Source organism: Salmo trutta, chromosome 4, assembly GCF_901001165.1.
Source record: "Salmo trutta chromosome 4, fSalTru1.1, whole genome shotgun sequence".
NCBI classification, from domain to species: Eukaryota; Metazoa; Chordata; class Actinopteri; order Salmoniformes; family Salmonidae; genus Salmo; species Salmo trutta.
The window spans coordinates 2,605,425-2,615,900 of record NC_042960.1 but is presented as its reverse complement, the minus strand read 5'-3'; positions in this window follow the sequence as shown (position 1 = coordinate 2,615,900).

The following is a 10,476-nucleotide window of genomic DNA, read 5'->3' as shown; positions in this document are numbered from 1 at the left end:
GTGTTACAGCACGTTGTCATGGTGATGTTAAATCACTATCTCACAAATCCAGATGAGTTTGCTGTCACATGACAAGTCATTCCATGCCTTTAGAGGACTCTGATATTTATATATCTCAGCACAATCTTCCTTCCCAGTAGGACCTGCATTATCAGGCTGTGGGTCATACCAGTACCTACAGGGTTAAAAACCATCAGATATTATGGTTAATACCAGTACCTACAGGGTTAAAAACCGTCAGATATCATGGTTAATACTAGTACCTACACGGTTAAAAAACTTCAGATATCATGGTTAATACCAGTACCTACAGGGTTAAAAACCCTCAGATTTCATGGTTAATACTAGTATCTACACGGTTAAAAAACATCAGATATCATGGTTAATACCAGTACCTACAGGGTTAACAACAGTCAGATATCATGGTTAATACCAGTACCTACAGGGTTAACAACAGACATATATCATGGTTAATACCAGTACCTACAGGGTTAAAAACAGTCAGATATCATGGTTAATACCAGTACCTACAGGGTTAAAAACAGTCAGATATCATGGTTAATACCAGTCCCTACAGGGTTAACAACAGTCAGATATCATGGTTAATACCAGTACCTACAGGGTTAACAACAGACAGATATCACAGTTAGAACATCACAATTGTCACGTCCTGACCATTGAAAGATGTTATTTTCTATGGTAGAGTAGGTCAGGGCGTGACAGTTTTTTTTTCTAGTTTAGATTTTCTATGTTGTTATGTTCTAGTTTTTGCATTTCTATGTTGGGCTTTTTTTGGGATCATCTCCAATTAGAGGCAGCTGGTCATCGTTGTCGCTAGTTGGAGATCATACTTAAGTAGTGGATTTTCCCACCTGAGTTTGTGGGAGACTGTTTTTGAGTAAGTGTATGTTGTAACTCTTCGTCACGGTTTGTTGTTTTGCTCATTGAGTTTATTTGTATGTATTGCATAGTTTCACAGTTTAATAAAGGAAATGTGGAACGATACACACGCTGCGCTTTGGCCCGCTCCTTCATCCTACGACAACCTTGGCAGAATCTCCCACCACCAAAGGACCAAGCAGCGTGGTAAACAGGAATGGAAATCCTGGATGGGGCAGGACCCTGGACAAGGCCAGGGGAGTATCACCTTCCTAAGGTGGAGATTGAAGCAGCGAGAGCAGAACAGCGATATTACGAGGCGTTATACCATCAAGGCAAGCAGGCGGAGACAGCGAGAGAGGAACGGCGACAATACGAGGAACTAGCACGGCAACGACGGAAGCCTGAGAGGCAGCTCCCCAAAACATTTTGGGGGGGGGCACACGGGGAGTTTGGTGGAGTCAGGTTTGGGACCTGAGCCAACTCCTCATGCTTACCGTGGAGAGCTGAGGGGTGAACCAGAGCAGTCAGGGAGACGAGTGAGGAACTCGACGCAAGATTCCGGAGAGAGGTGTTAGCATTGAGAGCGCTGCAGAGCAGGTGTGCTGAGGAGCATGACACCAGTCCGGTGTCATATGCATCTGTTTCACGCATCGGGCCTTTAGTGGGCCTCCCCAGTCTGGTACATCCTGTGTCTCCTCCACGCACTCGCTTGAGGGAGCGTGTGACCTGTTAGGCACCATGTTTTGCGGTGATATGCACGGTGTCTCTAGTGCGCATTCACAGCCCAGTGAGTCCTGGGCCAGCGCCCCGCACTTGCCGGGCTAAAGTGAGCATCCAGCCAGGACGGATTGTGCCAGCCCTATACTCCAGACCTCCAGTGCGCCTCCACAGCCCAGTATGCCCGGTGCCTGCTCCTCGTACTCGCCCTGAAGTGTGTGTCACCAGTCTGGTGCCATCTGTGCCAGCCCCACACATCAAGCCTCCAGGGCACCTGCCCAGTCCGGGGTGTCCTGTTCCTGCTCCCCGCACTCGCCCTGAGGTGCGTGTTACCAGTCTGGCGCCACCTGTGCCAGCCCCACGCATCAGGCCTCCAGTGCGCCTGCCCAGTCCGTGGTGTCCTGTTCCTGATCCCCGCACTCGCCCTGAGGTGCGTGTTACCAGTCTGGTGCCACCTGTGCCAGCCCCACGCATCAGGCCTCCAGTGCGCATTCCCAGTCCAGAGCTTCCGGCGACAGTTCCCAGTCCAGAGCTTCCGGTGACAGTTCACAGTCCGGAACCTCCTGAGACGGCCCACAGTCCGGAACCTCCTGAGACGGCCCACAGTCCGGAACCTCCTGAGATGGCCCGCAGTTCGGAACCTACTGAGACGGCCCGCAGTCCGGAACCTCCTGAGACGACCCGCAGTCCGGAGCCTCCTGAGCCGGCCCGCAGTCCGGAGCCTCCTGAGACGGCCCGCAGTCCGGAGCCTCCTGAGACGGCCCGCAGTCCGGAGCCTCCTGAGACGGCCCTCAGTCCGGAGCCTTCAGCGACGGTCCGCAGTCCGGAGCCTTCAGCGACGGTCCGCAGTCCGGAGCCTCCAGCGGCGGTCCGCCAGTCCGGAGCCTCCAGCGGCGGTCCGCCAGTCCGGAGTCTCAACCGGCGGTCCGCCAGTCCGGAGTCTCCAGCGGCGGTCCGCCAGTCCGCACTCTCCAGCGGCGGTCCGCCAGTCCGCACTCTCCAGCGGCGGTCCGCCAGTCCGCACTCTCCAGCGGCGGTCCGCAGTCCGCACTCTCCAGCGGCGGTCCGCAGTCCGCACTCTCCAGCGGCGGTCCGCAGTCTGGAGTTTCCAGCGGCGGTCCGCAGTCCAGAACCTCCAGCGGCTGGTCCGCAGTACAGATTCTCCGGTGATGATCCGCGGTCCGGGTCCTTCGGTGACGATCCAGGGTCCATTGACACAAATACGGAGGGATCAGCGGGCGGAGCGGGGGTTACGCCACGAACCGGAGCTGCCTCCTCTGCTGGAGGATACGCGGGATGAGAAGGTTCTTCATCCTGCACCAGAGCCGCCACCAACATTAGTCACCCACCCTAACCCTCCCTTTTTTTTTTTTTTTTTTTTAGGTGGCGTTCGCACCTTTGGGGGGGATACTGTCACATCATGACCATAGAAAGCTGTTATTTTCTATGGTAGAGTAGGTCAGGGTGTGACAGGTTTTGTTTTCTAGTTTAGATTTTCTATGTTATCATCTAGTTTTTGTATTTCTATGTTGGCCGTTTTTTTGGGAGGATCTCCAATTAGAGGCAGCTGGTCATCGTTGTATCTAATTAGAGATCATACTTAAGTAGTTGTTTTACCCACCTGGGTTTGTGGGAGATTGTTTTTGAGTTAGTGTATGTTGTAACTCTTCGTCATGGTTTGTTGTTTTGCTCATTCAGTTTATTTGTATGTGTTGCATAGTTTCACAGTTTAATAAAGAAAATGTGGAATGATACACACGCTGTGCTTTGGTCCTCTCCTTCATACTACGACAACCGTGACAACAATCCTAAATAATATACAGACATTTTTCATCTTAAAGTTAACTTTGTTTACTGCTGCCATCAATGACAATAACCTGTATAGAAAAAGGTTGAATGGAGCCTTATTGACAGATTCGTTATCATCTCTCACCCTGTGGTCAGTGGTGTGCCGTCCACCCATTTCCAGGTCCCCTCATTAACAGAGTCAGTCAGACCAATCCAGACTCTCTTCTTGAGGTTGAAGAGAAACTCCTGTTGTTGAGAATCATAAATACACTGCTCAAAAAAATGAAGGGAACACTTAAACAACACAATGTATCTCCAAGTCAATCACACTTCTGTGAAATCAAACTGTCCACTTAGGAAGCAACACTGATTGACAATAATTTTCACATGCTGTTGTGCAAATGGAATAGACAACAGGTGGAAATTATAGGCAATTAGCAAGATACCCACAATAAAGGACTGGTTCTGCAGGTGGGGACCACAGACCACTTCTCAGTTCCTATGCTTCCTGGCTGATGTTTTGGTCACTTTTGAATGCTGGCTGTGCTTTCACTCTAGTGGTAGCATGAGATGGAGTCTACAACCCACACAAGTGGCTCAGGTAGTGCAGCTCATCCAGGATGGCACATCAATGCGAGCTGTGGCAAGAAGGTTTGCTGTGTCTGTCAGCGTAGTGTCCAGATTACGGAGGCGCTACCAGGAGACAGGCCAGTACATCAGGAGATGTGGAGGAGGCCGTAGGAGGGCAACAACCCAGCAGCAGGACCGCTAGCTCCGCCTTTGTGCAAGGAGGAGCAGGAGAAGCACTGCCAGAGCCCTGCAAAATGACCTCCAGCAGGCCACAAATGTGCATGTGTCTGCTCAAACGGTCAGAAACAGACTCCATGAGGGTGGTATGAGGGCCCGACGTCCACAGGTGGGGGTTGTGCTTACAGCCCAACACCGTGCAGGACGTTTGGCATTTGCCAGAGAACACCAAGATTGGCAAATTCGCTACTGGTGCCCTGTGCTCTTCACAGATGAAAGCAGGTTCACACTGAGCACGTGACAGATGTGACAGAGTCTGGAGACGCCGTGGAGAATGTTCTGCTGCCTGCAACATCCTCCAGCATGACCGGTTTGGCGGTGGGTCAGTCATGGTGTGGGGTGGCATTTCTTTGGGGGGCTGCACAGCCCTCCATGTGCTCGCCAGAGGTAGCCTTACTGCCATTAGGTACCGAGATGAGATCCTCAGACCCCTTGTGAGACCATATGCTGGTGCGGTTGGCCCTGGGTTCCTCCTAATGCAAGACAATGCTAGACCTCATGTGGCTGGAGTGTGTCAGCAGTTCCTGCAAGAGGAAGGCATTGATGCTATGGACTGGCCCGCCCTTTCCCCACACCTGAATCCAATTGAGCACATCTGGGACATCATGTCTCGCTCCATCTACCAACGCCACGTTGCACCACAGACTGTCCAGGAGTTGGCGGATGCTTTAGTCCAGGTCTAGAAGGAGATCCCTCAGGAGACCATCCGCAACCTCATCAGGAGCATGCCCAGGCGTTGTAGGGAGGTCATACAGGCACGTGGAGGCCACACACACTACTGAGCCTCATTTTGACTTGTTTTAAGGACATTACATCAAAGTTGGATCAGCCTGTAGTGTGGTTTTCCACTTTAATTTTGAGTGTGACTCCAAATCCAGACCTCCATGGGTTGATAAATTGGATTTCCATTGATTATTTTTGTGTGATTTAGTTGTCAGCACATTCAACTATGTAAAGAAAAAAGTATTTAATAAGATTATTTCTTTCATTTAGATCTAGAATGTGTTGTTTAAGTGTTCCCTTTATTTTTTTGAGCATTATATATACACAGTATGTATATTTTTGATGACATTTACCCCCTGCAAACCCATATCATCTCTCTCTCTCTCTCTCTCTCTCTCACCTGTTCTGTACTGCTGTCTATGATCACCAGGTCTGCTCCTCTCTCCAGACAGTCCTCTCTGCTCTCCTCCCAGGTTTTAGTCTCAGTAGACAGGAAGTACAAACTGGAATCAAACTTCTGCCAACAGATTTGATCTACAAGATGAAAACATGAACTTTATCACACTGGACACTTAATGAAAGAATACAGACACACAATAAAGTGTGTGGGATTAATAACAATGTATTACTAAAGCGTTTACTTACTGAGATTGGTTAGCCTCCCGCTAACAAAATCTCTCTCAGTCTGTAGTTGGTCTCTGTCTTTAGTCAGAATGTTGTAATTGGTCTGTAGCTGGTCTCTTTCTTTAGTCAGTGTGTTGTACCTGGTCCGTAGCTGGTCCCTCTCTTTAGTCAGGGTGTTGTAATGGGTCTGTAACTGGTCTCTCTCTTTAGTCAGAATGTTGTATCTGGTCTGTAGCTGGTCTCTCTCTTTAGACAGGGTGTTGTAACTGGCCTGTAGCTGGTCTCTGTGTTTAGTCAGGTTGTTATAAGTGGTCTGTAGCTGGCCTCTCTCTTTAGTCAGAAATCTGTAACTGGCCTGTAGCTGGTCTCTCTCTTTTGAGTCATGATGACCAGTGACTACATCTGTAAAAAGGAAAAGTTAATCAAACATGTAACTATCTCAACATTGATGATTAAGGATGATTAAGTAGGCTACTCAAGTCTCAGTGACAACATACTAAACTTACAGTAGACAGACAGGCCTATGATCCCAGCCATTAGGAGAACACACAGCAGCCCCAGACACACTGCAGCAACTCCAGAGGGTCTCTTCCACCACTGAACATGTACTGTATCACAAATCATTAAAATAAGATCTTTAGTAATGTGTTTTACTACATCATCCGGGATTGGGACAAATATATCTCTAGTGTTACTGGGTAATTTCACCTGTTTAATGTATTGTGTGTGCAATTTATTTGTTTGTGTGTGTGTTTATTTGTGTGTGTGCATGCAAACTTACCTGAAGCAACAACTCCATCTCTTGGACTGGGCTTGAAGGCGCTTACATTGGCATATATTTGGTCATCCATGTCTGTGTTCTTCATTGCAACAGATTCGCCGTCTTCAAATCCATCTGAGTTTTCATAGACTCCCTCTGACATCTTAACACCCTTGTGGTCAAATACAGTAACTTCTACTTCTAACCTCAACTCTAATGTACGTCTGTAGCTGTGTCTTCTCCCTGCACTGTCCTGCGTCTGTGTGACTTTATGTAGTGAAACTCTTTCAGTCAACCACAATAGATGAGAAACACTGGTCAACACGTGACTTTCACCAACATTAGTTTCTAATCTAAACATGTTTGTTTCCCACAGTGTTCATCGGTTTTCATCATGTGATTCAACTGAAGTGACTTAACACATGATTTGACTCCCACCAGTCTTAGTTTGATAATATAATACATGATATGACTCCCACCAGTTTTAGTGTGATAATATACTACATGATATGACTCCCACCAGCCTTAGTTTGATAATATAATACATGATATGACTCCCACCAGCCTTAGTTTGATAATATAATACATGATATGACTCCCACCAGCCTTAGTTTGATAATATAATACATGATATGACTCCCACCAGTCTTAGTGTGATAATATACTACATGATATGACTCCCACCAGTCTTAGATTGATAATATAATACATGATATGACTCCCACCAGTCTTAGTTTGATAATATAATACATGATATGACTCCCACCAGCCTTAGTTTGATAATATATTACATGATATGACTCCCACCAGTCTTAGTATGATAATATAATACATTATATGACTCCCACCAGCCTTAGTTTGATAATATAATACATGATATGACTCCCACCAGTCTTAGTGTGATAATATAATACATGATATGACTCCCACCAGTCTTAGTGTGATAATATAATACATGATATTACTCCCACCAACCTTAGTTTGATAATATAATACATGATATGACTCCCACCAGCCTTTGTTTGATAATATAATACATGATATGACTCCCACCTGCCTTAGTTTGATAATATAATACATGATATGACTCCCACCAGTCGTAGTTTGATAATATACTACATGATATGACTCCCACCAGCCTTAGTTTGATAATATACTACATGATATGACTCCCACCAGCCTTAGTTTGATAATATAATACATGATATGACTCCCACCAGTCGTAGTTTGATAATATACTACATGATATGACTCACACCAGCCTTAGTTTGATAATATAACACATGATATGACTCCCACCAGCCTTAGTTTGATAATATAATACATGATATGACTCCCACCAGTCGTAGTTTGATAATATACTACATGATATGACTCCCACCAGCCTTAGTTTGATAATATAACACATGATATGACTCCCACCAGTCGTAGTTTGATAATATACTACATGATATGACTCCCACCAGCCTTAGTTTGATAATATAATACATGATATGACTCCCACCAACCTTAGTTTGATAATATAACACATGATATGACTCCCACCAGTCGTAGTTTGATAATATACTACATGATATGACTCCCACCAGTCTTAGTGTGATAATATACTACATGATATGACTCCCACCAGTCTTAGTTTGATAATATAATACATGATATGACTCCCACCAGTCGTAGTTTGATAATATACTACATGATATGACTCCCACCAGCCTTAGTTTGGGGGTCTGAATACTTTCCGAATGCACTGTAAATGGTCATCAGTGGCCAGTCAAACTTTGGGGGAAAGTTTCCCCTAGGTATAGATCTATGATCAGCAATCCCTCCCCCGATCCTAACCTTAACCATTTGTGGTGGAAATGCAAAACTGACCCAAGATCAGTGTTTAGGGTCAACTTCCCCCTACACCACCAGTCACAGAGTGAGAGCCATAATGTGCTCTCCATTGAAGGCTGAGGCTGCTGTAAAATCATTCAGGAGATATGTAGTATATATGTCAATTAACAGGATCCTGTGAAATCACACATACATCACATAGCATGATACAGAGGCTGGTGGGAGTCATATCATGTATTATATTATCAAACTAAGGCTGGTGGGAGTGATATATTCTGTTCTTATCGTTCAGTTTGGCCCCTAAGACGAGGCTCCGATCTCGTTCCTGGTACTTCATAGCACAAAAACACCAACTCATTCTATGGCATAAATCAATTGTCAACTCCAGATACTCCCATCTCAAGTAAAACCCCTTTTTGATCACACTCCTGGACAAGCTCAATGAGGGGAGTGAGCCTCTAGGTCATACACTATCCCAGGATAAGTAGAACATCAGAGATGACATACAATGGTTCCAGACTCTACCCCACACATCTTGTCTCAAACCTTATCCCCCCAATGCTAAAGGAGGGAGTGACTGGCACACAGACATTGTGGAGACAAGTAATTGGTTCTCCATTAATCACACCATCCCTTCACATGGTTTAGAATAGGTAAAGACACATTCACATATGAAGACAATGTTCCCTCCTGTCCTCTTCTCTTTCTGATATTCTGCATAGCACCAGGGACATGTGAAAGACAAGCCTGACCTCTCCCCTCTTTGGGTCCCAGGTAACTGAGCCCCAGCTGAGGGAGGGAGGAAGTGTAACTGCCAACACTAGAGTCTGAAGGGATATATTCTAATAACAAGCATATCGTATAAGCATATTATGCTGATAAGACATCTTAATTATCTATGTTACCTAACTAATTCTGATTCCTCTGACACATATGCCACAACATTTTCAAATAAAACCTGTTACTGAGAAATAGCTAGAACTCATCCAGTGACGTCACTACCAGTCACACAACCTGAGAGACTGTGACCATGACAACTGACCACAAGGTGCATTGGTTGACTTGGGGTTGAGGGGAGCGTCAGAAAGACAAAACGGGGGAGCGTTAACTCTTTCTCAGCATCATCACTTTTAGTGTAAAATGGCCCTGTGGTGAACCAAGGTAGAGCTGTGTACATCCTCATGCATGTGTACGTGTGCAGAGGTTAAGGTCTGGGTGACTTTGTTCACGTCTTATCTTGCTGCTTCAGTGTGAGAACAGGGTGTGTAGTCACGTCTGCTTGTAAATTTAGATCTCTGACAAGGTATAAGTATATTTTATCAGTCTGAAAAACACAAGTCCTGAAGCTGAACAATACAAAACAACCTCTATCATGCTCCAGTCTGGTAAGTTCAACTATCAGATCATTATAGTCTGATAAGATGTTACAACAACAGTGGTGGTATCAGATGCAATATAATTGTACAACGTGCAAAAATACAGTAAACCTCATTGTAATCTCTGTACGATTTCATTTGGATAGATGCATTACAGACTACAGAGATCTACAGACTATCAGTAACATTTCAACTAACTATCTACAGTACTAACCCTATCCTTAACCTAACCCTAAACTTGACCCTTACACTAACCTTAACGCTTACTCTGAACCTAACCGTCAGTTACTTATCAAAAGATGGTTATAATATCAATAAACTATCTAAATTTAGAACTTAAATTTAGATCTAATGTGCATTATAAAGAGGAAACTATTTATGTATTGCTCAGGTTTTTAAACTCTACTTAAATAATTGTCTAATTTTAATGCAAATTGTTGAAGAAAAGTTGTAAATAAAATCCCTGAGTCTGAGGTTTGCGGTATTTTCGGCGCTTTGTACAAGACAAAAATGTTGCCCATCGTATTGTTGATAGTATTACTAAGTGAAAGAACATAATACTACAAGGTTGTAGCTGTAACGATGACAATGGGAGAAAAGAAGCAGGTGCAGAGTTGAATAATAATACTGAACATAGAGCGATACAAAACAAGAGAAATGTCTGAACATGAACACAGATACAATACTGCCTGAAGTGTTGCCACGGAGTGCTAGATAAAGAGTCCAGGTGTGCCTCAGGATGGGGCTCAGGTGTGCGTAATGAGGATTGCCAGTGTCACATTGTATAATGATAGGAGACAGGCGCAGGTATACGAAATATTTTTATTTATTTCTTTACCCAAAATAGAGTATGTCATGAACATGACTGGGACGAAGCCCAAAACAAACACAGGGCTGTATCCCAAACAAAGAGTGAGTTGTAAACCTCTAATAAATACACAGGACGAGACCCGGAATAACAAG